This window comes from Anomaloglossus baeobatrachus, chromosome 2 (genome assembly GCF_048569485.1).
Source record: "Anomaloglossus baeobatrachus isolate aAnoBae1 chromosome 2, aAnoBae1.hap1, whole genome shotgun sequence".
NCBI classification, from domain to species: Eukaryota; Metazoa; Chordata; class Amphibia; order Anura; family Aromobatidae; genus Anomaloglossus; species Anomaloglossus baeobatrachus.
Window position 1 is genome coordinate 354,754,278 of NC_134354.1, and position 21,432 is coordinate 354,775,709.

At 36.3% G+C, this 21,432-nt stretch overlaps 13 non-coding genes across 13 annotated transcripts; all 13 read right to left on the reverse strand.

The window, feature by feature from the left end:
- Window positions 1-238: 238 nt before the first annotated feature.
- Window positions 239-311, reverse strand: TRNAV-AAC (transfer RNA valine (anticodon AAC)). The gene has a single exon. It is a non-coding gene; the product is annotated as a tRNA-Val (tRNA).
- Window positions 312-1,859: 1,548 nt separating this feature from the next.
- On the reverse strand, window positions 1,860-1,932 carry TRNAV-UAC (transfer RNA valine (anticodon UAC)). Its single transcript has one exon. It is a non-coding gene; the product is annotated as a tRNA-Val (tRNA).
- A 1,655-nt stretch (window positions 1,933-3,587) lies between these two features.
- TRNAL-CAA (transfer RNA leucine (anticodon CAA)) lies at window positions 3,588-3,660 on the reverse strand. Its single transcript has one exon. It is a non-coding gene; the product is annotated as a tRNA-Leu (tRNA).
- A 918-nt stretch (window positions 3,661-4,578) lies between these two features.
- On the reverse strand, window positions 4,579-4,651 carry TRNAV-UAC (transfer RNA valine (anticodon UAC)). The gene has a single exon. It is a non-coding gene; the product is annotated as a tRNA-Val (tRNA).
- Window positions 4,652-6,314: 1,663 nt separating this feature from the next.
- On the reverse strand, window positions 6,315-6,387 carry TRNAV-UAC (transfer RNA valine (anticodon UAC)). The gene has a single exon. It is a non-coding gene; the product is annotated as a tRNA-Val (tRNA).
- A 2,394-nt stretch (window positions 6,388-8,781) lies between these two features.
- TRNAV-UAC (transfer RNA valine (anticodon UAC)) lies at window positions 8,782-8,854 on the reverse strand. Its single transcript has one exon. It is a non-coding gene; the product is annotated as a tRNA-Val (tRNA).
- Window positions 8,855-10,330: 1,476 nt separating this feature from the next.
- Window positions 10,331-10,403, reverse strand: TRNAV-AAC (transfer RNA valine (anticodon AAC)). Its single transcript has one exon. It is a non-coding gene; the product is annotated as a tRNA-Val (tRNA).
- A 1,140-nt stretch (window positions 10,404-11,543) lies between these two features.
- Window positions 11,544-11,616, reverse strand: TRNAV-AAC (transfer RNA valine (anticodon AAC)). The gene has a single exon. It is a non-coding gene; the product is annotated as a tRNA-Val (tRNA).
- Window positions 11,617-12,032: 416 nt separating this feature from the next.
- On the reverse strand, window positions 12,033-12,105 carry TRNAV-UAC (transfer RNA valine (anticodon UAC)). Its single transcript has one exon. It is a non-coding gene; the product is annotated as a tRNA-Val (tRNA).
- Window positions 12,106-13,760: 1,655 nt separating this feature from the next.
- On the reverse strand, window positions 13,761-13,833 carry TRNAV-UAC (transfer RNA valine (anticodon UAC)). The gene has a single exon. It is a non-coding gene; the product is annotated as a tRNA-Val (tRNA).
- Window positions 13,834-16,705: 2,872 nt separating this feature from the next.
- TRNAV-CAC (transfer RNA valine (anticodon CAC)) lies at window positions 16,706-16,778 on the reverse strand. The gene has a single exon. It is a non-coding gene; the product is annotated as a tRNA-Val (tRNA).
- Window positions 16,779-18,432: 1,654 nt separating this feature from the next.
- Window positions 18,433-18,505, reverse strand: TRNAV-UAC (transfer RNA valine (anticodon UAC)). The gene has a single exon. It is a non-coding gene; the product is annotated as a tRNA-Val (tRNA).
- A 1,711-nt stretch (window positions 18,506-20,216) lies between these two features.
- On the reverse strand, window positions 20,217-20,289 carry TRNAV-CAC (transfer RNA valine (anticodon CAC)). Its single transcript has one exon. It is a non-coding gene; the product is annotated as a tRNA-Val (tRNA).
- Between the last annotated feature and the right edge of the window lie 1,143 nt (window positions 20,290-21,432).

The window sequence follows — 21,432 nt, forward strand, 5'->3', positions numbered from 1 at the left end:
TTGAACCCAGGACCTTCTGCGTGTGAAGTAGACGTGATGACCACTCCACTATGAAACCTATGAAATCCTGCAAAGTAATGGCATTTAGAGACGAGTTTTGACCGCCAGGGGAAAAAAAATAAAATAATTTGTAGTTCTGTTTGTGATGGAAGCCAAAACATACCATTATTCGGCAACAATGCCAAGAACGTCATATAGTGTAGTTGGATAGCGTATTATTTCAACACTAAGAACAGATTGGTTTCACTGGGGATTGAACCCAGGACCTTCTGCGTGTTAAGCAGACGTGATGACCACTACACTATGAAACCTGACGAAAAGTTACTGTGTATTGGCTAACAGAGCAGAATTGTGACTGACGAGGCCTTTTTATTGCTGAAGGAAAGTATTTTTGGTTAATGAAACATTTACAATTATTATTACATATTTTACCAGTTTTATTCCTACAAAGGGATTTTGCTTAAATTGAAGTTTATATTGAATGTGTTACTTTTTTCTCCATAGTTTGGTCTTTTGCTTTTGTATTTATGGGAACTATATATTTTGAAACAAATAGGATTTTTATAATATGGGATTATGTTTTTAACCAAAAAAGTATTTTTGGTTAATGAAACATTTACAATTATTATTACATATTTTACCAGTTTTATTCCTACAAAGGGATTTAGCTTAAATCCACTACACTATGAAACCTTTGAAATCCTGCAAAGTAATGGCAATTAGAGACGAGTTTTGACCGCCAGGTGGAAAAAAAACAAATTCGTAGCTCTGTTGGTAATGGAAGCTAAAACATCCCATTATTCGGCAACAAAGCCAAGAACTTTATATATTGCAGGTTGATATGGAATTATTACAACACCATGAACACATGGGTTTCACTGGGGATTGAACCCAGGACCTTCTGCGTGTGAAGCAGTTGTGATAAAAACTACACTATGAAACCTTTGAAATCCTGCAAAGTAATGGCAATTAGAGACGAGTTTTGACCGCCAGGGGAAAAAAGAAACAAATTCGTAGCTCTGTTGGTGATGGAAGCCAAAACATTCCATCACTCGGCAACAAAGCCAAGAACTTCATATATTGTAGTTTAATTAGGTATTATTTCAACACCAAGAACAGATTGGTTTTACTGGGGATTGAACACAGGACCTTCTGCGTGTTAAGCAGACGTGATGACCACTACTCTATGAAACCTGATGGAAAGTTACTGGGTATTGGCTATCAGAGCAGAATTGTGACTGACGGGCCTTTTTATTGCTGAAGGAAAGTATTTTTGGTTAATGAAACATTTACAATTTTTATTACATATTTTACCAGTTTTATTCCTACAAAGGGATTTTGCTTAAATGGAAGTTTACATTGAATGTGTTACTTTTTTCTACATAGTTTAGTCGTTTGCTTTTGTATTTAAAGGAACTATAAATTTTGAAACAAACAGGATTTTTATAATATGGGATTATGTTTTCTGCTAAAATGGTCAATAAAAAAGAAACCCAAAATCGTAGTTCTTTTGGTGATGGAAGCCAAAATATATTATCAGTTGGCAACAAAACCAAGAATTTCATATATTACAGGTGTATAGCATATTAATTCAACAGCAAAAACGGCTTGTTTTTACTGTGGATTGAACCCAGTGACCTTCTGCGTGTGAAGGAGACGTGATGAAAACTACACTATGAAACCTTTGAAATCCTGCAAAGTAATGGCAATTACAGACGAGTTTTGACCGCCAGGGGAAAAAACACAAATTTGTAGCTCTGTTGGTGATGGAAGCTAAAACATCCCGTTATTCGGCAACAAAGCCAAGAAATTTCTAGATTGCAGGTTGATGTGATATTATTTCAACACCAAGAACACATGGGTTTCACTGGGGATTGAACCCAGGGCCTTCTGCGTGTAAAGCAAACGTGATTTCCACTACACTATGAAACCTTTGAAAGCCTACAAAGTAATGGCAATTAGAGACGAGTTTTGACCACCAGGGAAAAAAAAAACAAATTCGTAGCTCTGTTGGTGATGGAAGCCAAAACATCCCATCATTCGGAAACAAAGCCAAGAACTTCATATATTGTAGTTTAATAGGGTATTATTTCAACACCAAGAACAGATTGGTTTCACTGGGGATTGAACGCAGGATCTTCTGCGTGTTAAGCAGACATGATGACCACTACTCTTTGAAACCTGATGGAAAGTTACTGTGTATTGGCTAGCAGAGCAGAATTGTGACTGACGGGGCCTTTTTATTGCTGAAGGAAAGTATTTTTGGTTAATGAAACATTTACAATTGTTATTACATATTTTACCAGTTTTATTCCTACTAAGGGATTTTGCTTAAATGTAAGTTTACAATGAATGTGTTACTTTTTTCTACATAGTTTAGTCGTTTGCTTTTGTATTTAAAGGAACTATATATTTTGAAACAAATAGGATTTTTATAATATGGGATTATGTTTTCTGCTAAAATGGTCAATAAAAAAGAAACCCAAAATAAAAGTTCTCTTTGTGATGGAAGCCAAAATGTATTGTCATTTGGCAACGAAACGAAGAATATCACATATTACAAGTCAATAGGAAATTACATCAACACCAAAAACAGATTGATTTCACAGGGGATTGAACCCAGGACCTTCTGCGTGTGAAGCAGATGTGATGACCACTACACTATGAAACCTTTGAAATCCTGCAAAGTAATGGCAATTAGAGACGAGTTTTGACCGCCAGGTGGAAAAAAAACAAATTCGTAGCTCTGTTGGTGATGGAAGCTAAAACATCCCATTATTCGGCAACAAAGCCAAGAACTTATTATATTGCAGGTTGATATGGAATTGTTACAACACCATGAACACATGGGTTTCACTGGGGATTGAACCCAGGACCTTCTGCATGTGAAGCAGACGTGATGACCACTACACTATGAAACCTTTGAAATCCTGCAAAGTAAAGGCAATTAGAGACGAGTTTTGACCTCCAGGGAAAAAAAAAACAAATTCGTAGCTCTGTTGGTGATGGAAGCCAAAACATCCCATCATTCGGCAACACAGCCTAGAACTTCATATATTGTAGTTTAATTGAGTATTATTTCAGCACCAAGAACAGATTGGTTTTACTGGGGATTGAACACAGGACCTTCTGCGTGTTAAGCACACGTGATGACCACTACTCTATGAAACCTGATGGAAAGTTACTGTGTATTGGCTAGCAGAGCAGAATTCTGACTGACGGGGCCTTTTTATTGCTGAAGGAAAGTATTTTTGGTTAATGAAACATTTACAATTGTTATTACATATTTTACCAGTTTTATTCCTACAAAGGGATTTTGCTTAAATGGAAGTTTACATTGAATTTGTTACTTTTTTCTACATAGTTTAGTCGTTTGCTTTTGTATTTAAAGGAACTATATATTTTGAAACAAACAGGATTTTTATAATATGGGATTATGTTTTCTGCTAAAATGGTCAATAAAAAAGAAACCCAAAATCGTAGTTCTCTTGGTGATGGAAGCCAAAATATATTATCAGTTGGCAACAAAACAAAGAATTTCATATATTACAGGTTGATAGCAAATTACTTCAACAGCAAAAACGGCTTGTTTTTACTGGGAATTGAACCCAGGACCTTCAGCGTTTGAAGTAGACGTGATGACCACTCCACTATGAAAGCTGTGAAACCCTGCAAAGTAATGGCATTTAGAGACGAGTTATGACCGCCAGGGGAAAAAAAAAAAAAAATTTTGTAGTTCTGTTTGTGATGGAAGCCAAAACATCCCATCATTCGGCAACAAAGCCGAGAACTTCATATATTGTAGTTGGATAGCGTATTATTTCAACACTGAGAACAGATTGGTTTCACTGGGGATTGAACCCAGGACCTTCTGCGTGTTAAGCAAACGTGATGACCACTACACTGTGAAACCTGACGAAAAGTTACTGTGTATTGGCTAGCAGAGCAGAATTGTGACTGACGGGGCCATTTTATTGCTGAAGGAAAGTATTTTTGGTTAATGAAACATTTACAATTTTTATTATATATTTTACTAGTTTTATTCCTACAAAGGGAGTTTGCTTAAATTGAAGTTTTTATTGAATGTGTTACTTTTTTCTACATAGTTTAGTCGTTTGCTTTTGTATTTATGGGAACTATATATTTTAAAACAAATAGGATTTTTATAATATGGGATTATGTTTTCTGCTAAAATGGTCAATAAAAAAGAAACCCAAAATCGTAGTTCTCTTTGTGATGGAAGCCAAAATGTATTGTCATTTGGCAACGAAACCAAGAATTTCAGATATTACAAGTCGATAGGAAATTACTTCAACACCAAAAACAGATTGGTTCCTCTAGGAAATGAACCCAGGACCTTCTGCGTGTGAAGTAGACGTGATGACCACTACACTATGAAACCTTTGAAATCCTGCAAAGTAATGGCAATTAGAGACGAGTTTTGACCGCCAGGGGAAAAAAAACAAATTTGTAGCTCTGTTGGTGATGGAAGCTAAAACATCTCGTTATTCGGCAACAAAGCCAAGAACTTCATATATTGCAGGCTGATAGGATATTATTTCAACACCAAGAACACATGGGTTTCACTGGGGATTGAACCCAGGACCATCTGCGTGTAAAGCAGACGTGATTTCCACTACACTATGAAACCTTTGAAAGTCTGCAAAGTAATGGCAATTAGAGACGAGTTTTGACCGCCAGGGAAAAAAAAAACCCAAATTCGTAGCTCTGTTGGTGATGGAAGCCAAAACATCCCATCATTCGGCAACAAAGCCAAGAACTTCAAATATTGTAGTTTAATTGGGTCTTATTTCAACACGAAGAACAGATTGGTTTTACTTGAGATTGAATGCAGGACCTTCTGCGTGTTAAGCAGACGTGATGACCACTACTCTATGAAACCTGATGGAAAGTTACTGTGTATTGGCTAGCAGAGCAGAATTGTGACTGACGGGGCCTTTTTATTGCTGAAGGAAAGTATTTTTGGTTAATGAAACATTTACAATTGTTATTACATATTTTACCAGTTTTATTCCTACAAAGGGAGTTTGCTTAAATTGAAGTTTATATTGAATGTGTTACTTTTTTCTCCATAGTTTGGTCTTTTGCTTTTGTATTTATGGGAACTATATATTTTGAAACAAACAGGATTTTTATAACATGGGATTATGTTTTCTGCTAAAATGGTCAATAAAAAAGAAACCCAAAATCGTAGTTCTCTTGGTGATGGAAGCCAAAATATATTATCAGTTGGCAACAAAACCAAGAATTTCATATATTACAGGTTGATAGCAAATTACTTCAACAGCAAAAACGGCTTGTTTTTACTGGGAATTGAACCCAGGACCTTCTGCGTGTGAACTAGACGTGATGACCACTCCACTATGAAAGCTGTGAAACCCTGCAAAGTAATGGCATTTAGAGACGAGTTGTGACCACCATGGGAAAAAAAAAAAAATAATAATTTGTAGTTCTGTTTGTGATGGAAGCCAAAACATCCCATCATTTGGCAACAAAGCCGAGAACTTCATATATTGTAGTAGGATAGCGTATTATTTCAACACTGAGAACAGATTGGTTTCACTGGGGATTGAACCCAGGACCTTCTGCGTGTTAAGTAAACGTGATGACCACTACACTGTGAAACCTGACGAAAATTTACTGTGTATTGGCTAGCAGAGCAGAATTGTGACTGACGGGGCCATTTTATTGCTGAAGGAAAGTATTTTTGGTTAATGAAACATTTACAATTTTTATTATATATTTTACTAGTTTTATTCCTACAAAGGGAGTTTGCTTAAATTGAAGTTTTTATTGAATGTGTTACTTTTTTCTACATAGTTTAGTCGTTTGCTTTTGTATTTATGGGAACTATATATTTTAAAACAAATAGGATTTTTATAATATGGGATTATGTTTTCTGCTAAAATGGTCAATAAAAAAGAAACCCCAAATCGTAGTTCTCTTTGTGATGGAAGCCAAAATGTATTGTCATTTGGCAACGAAACCAAGAATTTCAGATATTACAAGTCGATAGGAAATTACTTCAACACCAAAAACAGATTGGTTTCTCTAGGAAATGAACCCAGGACCTTCTGCTTGTGAAGTAGACGTGATGACCACTACACTATGAAACCTTTGAAATCCTGCAAAGTAATGGCAATTAGAGACGAGTTTTGACCGCCAGGGGAAAAAAAAACAAATTCGTAGCTCTGTTGGTGATGGAAGCTAAAACATCTCGTTATTCGGCAACAAAGCCAACAACTTCATATATTGCAGGCTGTTAGGATATTATTTCAACACCAAGAACACATGGGTTTCACTGGGGATTGAACCCAGGACCATCTGCGTGTAAAGCAGACGTGATTTCCACTACACTATGAAACCTTTGAAAGTCTGCAAAGTAATGGCAATTAGAGACGAGTTTTGACCGCCAGGGAAAAAAAAAACCAAATTCGTAGCTCTGTTGGTGATGGAAGCCAAAACATCCCATCATTCGGCAACAAAGCCAAGAACTTCAAATATTGTAGTTTAATTGGGTCTTATTTCAACACGAAGAACAGATTGGTTTTACTGGAGATTGAACGCAGGACCTTCTGCGTGTTAAGCAGACGTGATGACCACTACTCTATGAAACCTGATGGAAAGTTACTGTGTATTGGCTAGCAGAGCAGAATTGTGACTGACGGGGCCTTTTTATTGCTGAAGGAAAGTATTTTTGGTTAATGAAACATTTACAATTGTTATTACATATTATACCAGTTTTATTCCTACAAAGGGAGTTTGCTTAAATTGAAGTTTATATTGAATGTGTTACTTTTTTCTCCATAGTTTGGTCTTTTGCTTTTGTATTTATGGGAACTATATATTTTGAAACAAACAGGATTTTTATAACATGGGATTATGTTTTCTGCTAAAATGGTCAATAAAAAAGAAACCCAAAATCGTAGTTCTCTTGGTGATGGAAGCCAAAATATATTATCAGTTGGCAACAAAACCAAGAATTTCATATATTACAGGTTTATAGCAAATTACTTCAACAGCGGAAACGGATTGTTTTTACTGGTGATTGAACCCAGGACCTACTGCGTGTGAAGTAGACGTGATGACCACTCCACTATGAAAGCTATGAAATCCTGCAAAGTAATGGCATTTAGAGACGAGTTTTGACCGCCAGGGGAAAAAAAATAATTTGTAGTTCTGTTTGTGATGGAAGCCAAAACATCCCGTCATTCGGCAACAAAGCCGAGAACTTCATATATTGTAGTTGGATAGCGTATTATTTCAACACTAAGAACAGATTGGTTTCACTGGTGATTGAACCCAGGACCTACTGCGTGTTAAGCAGACGTGATGACCACTACACTATAAAGCCTGATGGAAAGTTACTGTGTATTGGCTAGCAGAGCAGAATTGTGACTGACGGGGCCTTTTTATTGCTGAAGGAAAGTATTTTTGGTTAATGAAACATTTACAATTTTTATTACATATTTTACCAGTTTTATTCCTACAAAAGGATTTTGCTTAAAAGGAAGTTTACATTGAATGTGTTTCTTTTTTCCACATAGTTTAGTTGTTTGCTTTTGTATTTAAAGGAACTATATATTTTGAAACAAACAGGATTTTTATAATATGGATTATGTTTTCTGCTAAAATGGTCAATAAAAAAGAAACCCAAAATCGTAGTTCTCTTGGTGAGGGAAGCCAAAATATATTATCAGTTGGCAACAAAACCAAGAATTTCATATAATATAGGTTGATAGCAAATTACTTCAACAGCGAAAACGTCTTTTTTTTACTGGGGATTGAATTCAGGACCCTCTGCGTGTGAAGTAGACGTGATGACCACTCCACTATGAAACCTGTGAAATCCTGCAAAGTAATGGCATTTAGAGACGAGTTTTGACCGCCAGGGGAAAAAAAAAAAACAATTTGTAGTTCTGTTTGTGATGGAAGCCAAAACGTACCGTCATTCGGCAACGATGCTGAGAACTTCATATATTGTAGTTGGATAGGGTATTATTTCAACACTAAGAACAGATTGGTTTCACTGGGGATTGAACCCAGGACTTTCTGCATGTTAAGCAGACGTGATGACCACTACACTATGAAACCTGACGAAAAGTTACTGTGTATTGGCTAGCAGAGAAGAATTGTGACTGACGGGGCCTTTTTATTGCTAAAGGAAAGTATTTTTTGTTAATGAAACATTTACAATTATTATTACATATTTTACCAGTTTTATTCCTACAAAGGGATTTTGCTTAAATTGAAGTTTATATTGAATGTGTTACTTTTTTCTCCATAGTTTGGTCTTTTGCTTTTGTATTCATGGGAACTATATATTTTGAAACAAATAGGATTTTTATAATATGGGATTATGTTTTCTGCAAAAATGGTCAATAAAAAAAGAAACCCAAAATCGTAGTTCTCTTTGTGATGGAAGCCAAAATGTATTGTCATTTGGCAACGAAACCAAGAATTTCACATATTACAAGTCGATAGGAAATTACTTCAACACCAAAAACAGATTGGTTTCACTGGGGATTGAACCCAGGACCTTCTGCGTGTGAAGCAGACGTGATGACCTCTACACTATGAAACCTTTGAAATCCTGCAAAGTAATGGCAATTAGAGACGAGTTTTGACTGCCAGGGGAAAAAAAACAAATTCGTAGCTCTGTTGGTGATGGAAGCTAAAACATCCCATCATTCGGCAACAAAGCCAAGAACTTTATATATTGCAGGTTGATAGGGGATTATTTCAACACCAAGAACACATGGGTTTCACTGGGGATTGAACCCAGGACCTTCTGCGTGTAAAGCAGACGTGATTTCCACTACACTATGAAACCTTTGAAAGCCTGCAAAGTAATGGCAATTAGAGACGAGTTTTGACCGCCAGGGAAAAAAAAACAAATTCGTAGCTCTGTTGGGGATGGAAGCCAAAACATCCCATCATTCGGCAACAAAGCCAAGAACTTCATAAATTGTAGTTTAATTGAGTATTATTTCAACACCAAGAACAGATTGGTTTTAACGGGGATTGAACACAGGACCTTCTGCGTGTTAAGCAGACGTGATGACCACTACTCTATGAAACCTGATGGAAAGTTACTGTGTATTAGCTAGCAGAGCAGAATTGTGACTGATGTGGCCTTTTTATTGCTGAAGGAAAGTATTTTTGGTTAATGAAACATTTACAATTTTTATTACATATTTTACCAGTTTAAATTCCTACAAAAGGATTTTGCTTAAAAGGAAGTTTACATTGAATGTGTTACTTTTTTCCACATAGTTTAGTTGTTTGCTTTTGTATTTAAAGGAACTATATATTTTGAAACAAACAGGATTTTTATAATATGGGATTATGTTTTCTGCTAAAATGGTCAATAAAAAAGAAACCCAAAATCGTAGTTTTCTTGGTGATGGAAGCCAAAATATATTATCAGTTAGCAACAAAACAAAGAATTTCATATGTTACAGGTTGATAGCAAATTACTTCCCATCATTCGGCAACAAAGCCAAGAACTTAATATATTGTAGTTTAATTGAGTATTATTTCAACACTAAGAACAGATTGGTTTTACTGGGGATTGAACGCTGGACCTTCTGCGTGTGAAGTAGACGTGATGACGACTCCACTATGAAACCTATGAAATCCTGCAAAGTAATGGCATTTAGAGACGAGTTTTGACCGCCAGGGGAAAAAAAACAAATTCGTAGCTCTGTTGGTGATGGAAGCCAAAACATCCCATCATACGGCAACAAAGCCGAGAACTTCATATATTGTAGTTGGATAGCGTATTATTTCAACACTAAGAACAGATTGGTTTCACTGGGGATTGAACCCAGGACCTTCTGTGTGTTAAGCAGATGTGATGACCACTACACTATGAAACCTTTGAAATCCTGCAAAGTAATGGCAATTAGAGACGAGTTTTGACCGCCAGGGGAAAAAAAACAAATTCGTAGCTCTGTTGGTGATGGAAGCTAAAACATCCTGTTATTCGGCAACAAAGCCAAAAACTTTATATACTGCAGGTTGATAGGGGATTATTTCATTACCAAGAACACATGGGTTTCACTGGGGATTGAACCCAGGACCTTCTGCGTGTAAAGCAGACGTGATTTTTACTACACTATGAAACCTGTGAAATCCTGCAAAGTAATGGCATTTAGAGACGAGTTTTGACCGCCAGGGGAAAAAAAAATAATAATTTGTAGTTCTGTTTGTGATGGATGCCAAAACATATCGTCATTCGGCAACAATGCCGAGAACTTCATATATTGTAGTTGGATAGCGTATGATTTCAACACTAAGAACAGATTGGTTTCACTGGGGATTGAACCCAGGACCTTCTGCGTGTTAAGCAGACGTGATGACCACTACACTATGAAACCTGACGAAAAGTTACTGTGTATTGGCTAGCAGAGCAGAATTGTGACTTACGGGGCCTTTATTGCTGAAGGAAAGTATTTTTGGTTAATGAAACATTTACAATTATTATTACATATTTTACCAGTTTTATTCCTACAAAAGTATTTTGCTTAAATTGAAGTTTATATTGAATGTGTTACTTTTTTCTCCATAGTTTGGTCTTTTGCTTTTGTATTTATGGGAACTATATATTTTGAAACAAATAGGATTTTTATAATATGGGATTATGTTTTCTGCTAAAATGGTCAATAAAAAAGAAACCCAAAATCGTAGTTCTCTTTGTGATGGAAGCCAAAATGTATTGTCATTTGGCAACGAAACCAAGAATTTCACATATTACAAGTCGATAGGAAATTACTTCAACACCAAAAACAGAATGGTTTCACTGGGGATTTCTGCGTATTAAGCAGACGTGATGACCACTACTCTATAAAACCTGATGGAAAGTTACTGTGTATTGGCTAGCAGAGCAGAATTGTCACTGACGGGGCCTTTTTATTGCTGAAGGAAAGTATTTTTGGTTAATGAAACATTTACAATTTTTATTACATATTTTACCAGTTTTATTCCTACAAAGGGATTTTGCTTAAAAGGAAGTTTACATTGAATGTGTTACTTTTTTCCACATAGTTTAGTTGTTTGCTTTTGTATTTAAAGGAACTATATATTTTGAAACAATCAGAATTTTTATAATATGGGATTATGTTTTCTGCTAAAATGGTCAATAAAAAAGAAACCCAAAATCGTAGTTCTCTTGGTAATAAAAGCCAAAATATATTATCAGTTGGCAACAAAACAAAGAATTTCATATGTTACAGGTTGATAGCAAATTACTTCAACAGCGAAAACGGCTTGTTTTTACTGGGGATTGAACCCAGGCCCTTCAGCGTGTGAAGTAGACGTGATGATGACTCTACTATGAAACCTGTGAAATCCTGCAAAGTAATGGCATTTAGAGACGAGTTTTGACCGCAAGGGGAAAACAAAAATAATATGTAGTTCTGTTTGTGATGGAAGCCAAAACATCCCGTCATTCGGCAACAAAGCCGAGAACTTCATATATTGTAGTTGGATAGCGTATTATTTCAACACCAAGAACAGATTGGTTTCACTGGGGATTGAACCCAGGACCTTCTGCGTGTTAAGCAGACGTGATGACCACTACACTATGAAACCTGACAAAAAGTTACTGTGTATTGGCTAGCAGAGCAGAATTGTGACTGACGGGGCCTTTTTATTGCTGAAGGAAAGTATTTTTGGTTAATGAAACATTTACAATTATTATTACATATTTTACCAGTTTTATTCCTACAAAGGGATTTTGCTTAAAAGGAAGTTTATATTGAATGTGTTACTTTTTTCTCCATAGTTTGGTCTTTTGCTTTTGTATTTATGGGAACTATATATTTTGAAACAAATAGGATTTTTATAATATGGGATTATGTTTTCTGCTAAAATGGTCAATAAAAAAGAAACCCAAAATCGTAGTTCTCTTTGTGATGGAAGCCAAAATGAATTGTCATTTGGCAACGAAACCAAGAATTTCACATATTACAAGTCGATAGGAAATTACTTCAACACCAAAAACAGATTGGTTTCACTGGGGATTGAACCCAGGACCTTCTGCGTGTAAAGCAGACGTGATGACCACTACACTATGAAAACTTGGAAATCCTGCAAAGTAATGGCAATTAGAGACGAGTTTTGACCGCCAGGGGAAAAAAAACAAATTCGTAGCTCTGTTAGTGATGGAAGCTAAAACATCCCGTTATTCGGTAAAAAAGCTAAGAACTTTATATATTGCAGGTTGATAGGGGATTATTTCAACACCAAGAACACATGGGTTTCACTGGGGATTGAACCCAGGACCTTCTGCGTGTAAAGCAGACGTGATTTCCACTACACTATGAAACTTTTGAATGCCTGCAAAGTAATGGCAATTAGAGACGAGTTTTGACCGCCAGGGACAAAAAAAACAAATTCGTAGCTCTGTTGGGGATGGAAGCCAAAACATCCCATCATTCGGCAACAAAGCCAAGAACTTCATATATTGTAGTTTAATTGAGTATTATTTCAACGCCAAGAACAGATTGGTTTTACTGGGGATTGAACGCAGGACCTTCTGCGTGTTAAGCAGACGTGATGACCACTACTCTATGAAACCTGATGGAAAGTTACTGTGTATTGGCTAGCAGAGCAGAATTGTGACTGACGTGGCCTTTTTATTGCTGAAGGAAAGTATTTTTGGTTAATGAAACATTTACAATTTTTATTACATATTTTACCAGTTTTATTCCTACAAAAGGATTTTGCTTAAAAGGAAGTTTACATTGAATGTGTTTCTTTTTTCCACATAGTTTAGTTGTTTGCTTTTGTATTTAAAGGAACTATATATTTTGAAACAAACAGGATTTTTATAATATGGATTATGTTTTCTGCTAAAATGGTCAATAAAAAAGAAACCCAAAATCGTAGTTCTCTTGGTGAGGGAAGCCAAAATATATTATCAGTTGGCAACAAAACCAAGAATTTCATATAATATAGGTTGATAGCAAATTACTTCAACAGCGAAAACGTCTTTTTTTTACTGGGGATTGAATTCAGGACCCTCTGCGTGTGAAGTAGACGTGATGACCACTTTACTATGAAACCTGTGAAATCCTGCAAAGTAATGGCATTTAGAGACGAGTTTTGACCGCCAGGGGAAAAAAAAAAAACAATTTGTAGTTCTGTTTGTGATGGAAGCCAAAACATACCGTCCTTCGGCAACGATGCTGAGAACTTCATATATTGTAGTTGGATAGGGTATTATTTCAACACTAAGAACAGATTGGTTTCACTGGGGATTGAACCCAGGACTTTCTGCATGTTAAGCAGACGTGATGACCACTACACTATGAAACCTGACGAAAAGTTACTGTGTATTGGCTAGCAGAGAAGAATTGTGACTGACGGGGCCTTTTTATTGCTAAAGGAAAGTATTTTTTGTTAATGAAACATTTACAATTATTATTACATATTTTACCAGTTTTATTCCTACAAAGGGATTTTGCTTAAATTGAAGTTTATATTGAATGTGTTACTTTTTTCTCCATAGTTTGGTCTTTTGCTTTTGTATTTATGGGAACTATATATTTTGAAACAAATAGGATTTTTATAATATGGGATTATGTTTTCTGCTAAAATGGTCAATAAAAAAGAAACCCAAAATCGTAGTTCTCTTTGTGATGGAAGCCAAAATGAATTGTCATTTGGCAACGAAACCAAGAATTTCACATATTACAAGTCGATAGGAAATTACTTCAACACCAAAAACAGATTGGTTTCACTGGGGATTGAACCCAGGACCTTCTGCGTGTAAAGCAGACGTGATGACCACTACACTATGAAAACTTGGAAATCCTGCAAAGTAATGGCAATTAGAGACGAGTTTTGACCGCCAGGGGAAAAAAAACAAATTCGTAGCTCTGTTAGTGATGGAAGCTAAAACATCCCGTTATTCGGTAAAAAAGCTAAGAACTTTATATATTGCAGGTTGATAGGGGATTATTTCAACACCAAGAACACATGGGTTTCACTGGGGATTGAACCCAGGACCTTCTGCGTGTAAAGCAGACGTGATTTCCACTACACTATGAAACTTTTGAATGCCTGCAAAGTAATGGCAATTAGAGACGAGTTTTGACCGCCAGGGACAAAAAAAACAAATTCGTAGCTCTGTTGGGGATGGAAGCCAAAACATCCCATCATTCGGCAACAAAGCCAAGAACTTCATATATTGTAGTTTAATTGAGTATTATTTCAACACCAAGAACAGATTGGTTTTACTGGGGATTGAACGCAGGACCTTCTGCGTGTTAAGCAGACGTGATGACCACTACTCTATGAAACCTGATGGAAAGTTACTGTGTATTGGCTAGCAGAGCAGAATTGTGACTGACGTGGCCTTTTTATTGCTGAAGGAAAGTATTTTTGGTTAATGAAACATTTACAATTTTATTACATATTTTACCAGTTTTATTCCTACAAAGGGATTTTGCTTAAAAGGAAGTTTACATTGAATGTGTTACTTTTTTCCACATAGTTTAGTTGTTTGCTTTTGTATTTAAAGGAACTATATATTTTGAAACAAACAGGATTTTTATAATATGGGATTATGTTTTCTGCTAAAATGGTCAATAAAAAAGAAACCCAAAATCGTAGTTCTCTTGGTGATGGAAGCCAAAATATATTATCAGTTGGCAACAAAACCAAGAATTTCATATATTACAGGTTGATAGCAAATTACTTCAACAGCAAAAACAGCTTGTTTTTAATGGGGATTGAACCCAGGACCTTCTGCGTGTGAAGTAGACGTGATGACCACTCCACTATGAAACCTGTGAAATCCTGCAAAGTAATGGCATTTAGAAACGAGTTTTGACCGCCAGGGGAAAAAAAAATAATAATTTGTAGTTCTGTTTGTGATGGAAGCCAAAACATACCGTCATTCGGCAACAATGCCGAGAACTTCATATATTGTAGTTGGACAGCGTATTATTTCAACACTAAGAACAGATTGGTTTCACTGGGGATTGAACCCAGGACCTTCTGCGTGTTAAGCAGACATGATGACAACTACACTATGAAACCTGACGAAAAGTTACTGTGTATTGGCTAGCAGAGCAGAATTGTGACTGACGGGGCCTTTTTATTGCTGAAGGTAAGTATTTTTGGTTAATGAAACATTTACAATTATTATTACATATTTTACCAGTTTTATTCCTACAAAGGGATTTTGCTTAAATTGAAGTTTATATTGAATGTGTTACTTTTTTCTCCATAGTTTGGTCTTTTGCTTTTGAATTTTTGGGAACTATATATTTTGAAACAAATAGGATTTTTATAATATGGGATTATGTTTTCTGCTAAAATGGTCAATAAAAAGAAACCCAAAATCGTAGTTCTCTTTGTGATGGAAGCCAAAATGTATTGTCATTTGGCAACGAAACTAAGAATTTCACATATTACAAGTCGATAGAAAATTACTTCAACACCAAAAACAGAATGGTTTCACTGGGGATTTCTGCGTGTTAAGCAGACGTGATGACCACTACTCTATAAAACCTGATGGAAAGTTACTGTGTATTGGCTAGCAGAGCAGAATTGTCACTGACGGGGCCTTTTTATTGCTGAAGGAAAGTATTTTTGGTTAATGAAACATTTACAATTTTTATTACATATTTTACCAGTTTTATTCCTACAAAGGGATTTTGCTTAAAAGGAAGTTTACATTGAATGTGTTACTTTTTTCCACATAGTTTAGTTGTTTGCTTTTGTATTTAAAGGAACTATATATTTTGAAACAATCAGGATTTTTATAATATGGGATTATGTTTTCTGCTAAAATGGTCAATAAAAAAGAAACCCAAAATCGTAGTTCTCTTGGTAATAAAAGCCAAAATATATTATCAGTTGGCAACAAAACAAAGAATTTCATATGTTACAGGTTGATAGCAAATTACTTCAACAGCGAAAACGGCTTGTTTTTACTGGGGATTGAACCCAGGCCCTTCAGCGTGTGAAGTAGACGTGATGATGACTCTACTATGAAACCTGTGAAATCCTGCAAAGTAATGGCATTTAGAGACGAGTTTTGACCGCCAGGGAAAAAAAAAAATAATAATTTGTAGTTCTGTTTGTGATGGAAGCCAAAACATCCCGTCATTCGGCAACAAAGCCGAGAACTTCATATATTGGAGTTGGATAGCGTATTATTTCAACACTAAGAACAGATTGGTTTCACTGGGGATTGAAACTAGGACCTTCTGCGTGTGAAGCACACGTGATGACCACTAAACTATGAAACCTGTCGACAAATTACTGTGTATTGGCTAGCAGAGCAGAATTGTGACTGACGGGGCCTTTTTATTGCTGAAGGAAAGTATTTTTGGTTAATGAAACATTTACAATTATTATTACATATTTTACCAGTTTTATTCCTACAAAGGAATTTTGCTTAAATTGAAGTTTATATTGAATGTGTTACTTTTTTCTCCATAGTTTGGTCTTTTGCTTTTGTATTTATGGGAACTATATATTTTGAAACAAATAGGATTTTTATAATATAGGATTATGTTTTCTGCTAAAATGGTCAATAAAAAAGAAACCCAAAATCGTAGTTCTCTTTGTGATGGAAGCCAAAATGTATTGTCATTTGGCAACGAAACCAAGAATTTCACATATTACAAGTCGATAGGAAATTACTTCAACACCAAAAACAGATTGGTTTCACTGGGGATTGAACCCAGGACCTTCTGCGTGTGAAGCAGACGTGATGACCACTACACTATGAAACCTTTGAAATCCTGCAAAATAATGTCAATTAGAGACGAGTTTTGACCGCCAGGGGAAAAAAAACAAATTCGTAGCTCTGTTGGTGATGGAAGCTAAAACATCCCGTTATTCGGCAACAAAGCCAAGAACTTTATATACTGCAGGTTGATAGGGGATTATTTCAACACCAAGAACACATGGGTTTCACTGGGGATTGAACGCAGGACCTTCTGCGTGTTAAGCAGACGTGATGACCACTACTCTATGAAACCTGATGGAAAGTTACTGTGTATTGGCTAGCAGAGCAGAATTGTGACTTACGGGGCCTTTTTATTGCTGAAGGAAAGTATTTTTGGTTAATGAAACATTTACAATTTTTATTACATATTTTACCAGTTTTATTCCTACAAAGGGATTTTGCTTAAAAGGAAGTTTACATTGAATGTGTTCCTTTTTTCCACATAGTTTAGTTGTTTGCTTTTGTATTTAAAGGAAATATATATTTTGAAACAAACAGGATTTTTATAATATGGGATTATGTTTTCTGCTAAAATGGTCAATAAAAAAGAAACCCAAAATCGTAGTTCTCTTGGTGATGGAAGACAAAATATATTATCAGTTGGCAACAAAACAAAGAATTTCATCTGTTACAGGTTGATAGCAAATTACTTCAACAGCGAAAACGGCTTGTTTTTACTTGGGATTGAACCCAGTACTTTCTGCGTGTGAAGTAGACGTGATGACGACTCCACTATGAAACCTGTGAAATCCTGCAAAGTAATGGCATTTAGAGAGGAGTTTTGACCGCCAGGGGAAAAAAAAAAATAATTTGTAGTTCTGTTTGTGATGGAAGCCAAAACATCCCGTCATTCGGCAACGAAGCCGAGAAATTCATATATTGTAGTTGGATAGCGTATTATTTCAACACTAAGAACAGATTGGTTTCACTGAGGATTGAACCCAGGACCTTCTGCGTGTTAAGCAGACGTCATGACCACTGCACTACAAAACCTGACGAAAAGTTACTGTGTATTGGCTAGCAGAGTAGAATTGTGACTGACGGGGCCTTTTTATTGCTGAAGGAAAGTATTTTTGGTTAATGAAACATTTACAATTTTTATTACATATTTTACCAGTTTTATTCCTACAAAGGGATTTTGCTTAAAAGGAAGTTTACATTGAATGTGTTACTTTTTTCCACATAGTTTAGTTGTTTGCTTCTGTATTTAAAGGAACTATATATTTTGAAACAAATAGGATTTTTATAATATGGGATTATGTTTTCTGCTAAAATGGTCAATAAAAAAGAAACCCAAAATCGTAGTTCTCTTTGTGATGGAAGCCAAAATGTATTGTCATTTGGCAATGAAACCAAGAATTTCACATATTACAAGTCGATAGGAAATTACTTCAACACCAAAAACAGATTGGTTTCAATGGGGATTGAACCCAGGACCTTCTGCGTGTGAAGCAGACGTGATGAAAACTACACTATGAAACCTTTGAAAGCCTGCAAAGTAATGGCAATTAGAGTCGTGTTTTGACCGCTAGGGGAAAAAAAACAAATTCGTAGCTCTGTTGGTGATGGAAGCTAAAACATCCCGTTATTCGGCAACAAAGCCAAGAACTTTATATACTGCAGGTTGATAGGGGATTATTTCAACACCAAGAACACATGGGTTTCACTGGGGATTGAACCCAGGATCTTCTGCGTGTAAAGCAGACGTGATTTCCACTACACTATGAAACCTTTGAAAGCCTGCAAAGTAATGGCAATTGAAGACGAGTTTTGACCGCCAGGGAAAATAAAATTTGTGAACAATGAGTATTAAGACTCTGCTTTGCCTACTCCACCTGTGTGGTGATAGTCTGTCAAACAACCTCTCCCTTGTGCAGCATTAGTCAGCCTCTAAAGGACACGGTCCGGACTGTCTGCTGAAAAGGTTGAGAAGTTACCGCTGTTATTCTTGCTTGCAACCATCCTTCAGTGGTGCCCTCTACGGCTACTCATTGTTCACATTGGAAGTGGACTGGATTGGAATCTTGCACTGTCTGCTTTACCTGTGTAGTGACAGCCTGCCAAGTAAACTCCCTCGGTGTGTGGACACATTCAGCTCACACTGGACACAGATCGGACTGCCCGCTGGCGAGGTTGAGTAAAACTGCTGATCACACATTATATTTGCAGCAAATAATCGGTGCTTCCAGCGGCTGTACCTAGCTGCTGGGTAACTGGGACAATACGGGACCGCTTAGTTGTGGCACCGTAAAGTGGTCTAGAGACTCTAACTAAGGGGTTTGTGGTAACCTGACATCTCCTCCACAACCTGTATTGTTCACGACCACATGCTTCCAAGTAGGTGCTTGGAAAATTTAACAAGTTAATCCTGCATTGACAACAACTTCAGTTTATCTAACGGAGGAATCAGGTCTATATTACTACAGATCAAAATCTGCTGGCAAATCCCACTGACATCACATTGGGGATTGAGGGTTTCTGATTTCTACAACATTTTGTGCAAAGCTTGATGTGTGCAAAATAGGCTTGCAAATTAGTCAGAGGTGGTGTGGTACACCTATATGCTATCAGTCACAATATTTTACTAAATCAAGTATATGCCACCGGCCGGGGCATTACGATAGCTGAGTTAGAAATTAATTATTGTGAATATCGGATCACCTCTGAGGAAACGGGTTTATACCAAAACCCTTTCTGTGGTTTTTGATTTATCTTTCATATTTTTATTATTATTAATATTTTTATTTCTATCTTTATTTTTATTTGTATTTTCAATTCTGACTTATTTATTTTGTGTTTTTTCTGGTATATGTGGTTCTAAGAAAATTTTTTAGTGTATTGTGTACTAATAAATACCCTGCCTTGGAACAAGGATAGCAATATTTTCTTTAATAAAATTATATATAAAAAAACCCATCTAGCGCTGGTTCTTTGTGGATTTTTTGTATAAAATCCCTTATATAATTTATTAAAACCTGGCTAAGTAAAGGGGTGTCTTTGCCAATAGAACCAAGCTGCAAGAATATAGCAGGTTTTTTTCAGGGTTAAGCGCTGCCATTTGCCTGCAGGCACTTTAGAATATAATTTGTAGTTCTGTTTGTGATGGAAACCAAAACATACCGTCATTCGGCAACAATGCCGAGAACTTCATATATTGTAGTTGGATAACGTATTATTTCAACACTAAGAACATTAAATGTGTTACTTTTTTCCACATAGTTTAGTTGTTTGCATTTGTATTTATGGGAACTATATATTTTGAAACAAATAGGATTTTTATAATATGGGATTATGTTTTCTGCTAAAATGGTCAATAAAAAAGAAACCCAAAATCGCAGTTCTCTTTGTGATGGAAGCCAAAATGTATTGTCATTTGGCAACGAAACCAAGAATTTTACATACTACAGGTCGATAGGAAATTACTTCAACACCAAAAGTAGATTGGTTTCACTGGGGATTGAACCCAGGACCTTCTGCGTGTGAAGCAGAAGTGATGACCACTACACTATGAAACCTTTGAAATCCTGCAAAGTAATGGCAATTAGAGACGAGTTTTGACCGCCAGGGGAAAAAAAACAAATTCGTAGCTCTGTTGGTGATGGAAGCTAAAACATCCCGTTATTTGTCAACAAAGCCAAGAACTTTATATACTGCAGGTTGATAGGGGATTATTTCAACACCAAGAACACATGGGTTTCACGGGGATTGAACCCAGGACCTTCTGCGTGTAAAGCAGATGTGATTTCCACTACACTATGAAACCTTTAAAAGCCTGCAAAGTAATGGCAATTGAAGACGAGTTTTGACCGCCAGGGAAAATAAAAATCAAATTCGTAGCTCTGTTGGGATGGAAGCTAAAACATCCCGTTATTCGGCAACAAAGCCAAGAACTTTATATACTGCAGGTTGATAAAGGATTATTTCAACACCAAGGACACATGGGTATCACTGGGGATTGAACCCAGGACCTTCTGCGTGTAAAGCAGACGTGATTTCCACTACACTATGAAACCTTTGCAAGCATGCAAAGTAATGGCAATTAGAGACGAGTTATTGACCGCCAGGGAAAAAAAAACAAATTCGTAGCTCTGTTGGGGATGGAAGCCAAAACATCCCATCATTCGGCAACAATGCCGAGAACTTCATATATTGTAGCTGGATAGCGTATTATTTCAACACTAAGAACAGATTGGTTTCACTGGGGCAATTGAACCCAGGACCTTCTGCATGTTAAGCAGACGTGATGGCCACTACACTATGAAACCTGACAAAAAGTTACTGTGTATTGGCTAGCAGAGCAGAATTGTGACTGACGGGGCCTTTGCTGAAGGAAAGTATTTTTGGTTAATGAAACATTTACAATTATTATTACATATTTTACCAGTTTTATTCCTACAAAGGGATTTTGCTTAAATTGAAGTTTATATTGATCGTAGTTCTCTTTGTGATGGAAGCCAAAATGAATTGTCATTTGGCAACGAAACCAAGAATTTCACATATTACAAGTCGATAGGAAATTACTTCAACACCAAAAACAGATTGGTTTCACTGGGGATTGAACCCAGGACCTTCTGCGTGTGAAGCAGACGTGATTTCCACTACACTATGAAACCTTTGAAAGCATGCAAAGTAATGGCAATTAGAGACGAGTTTTGACC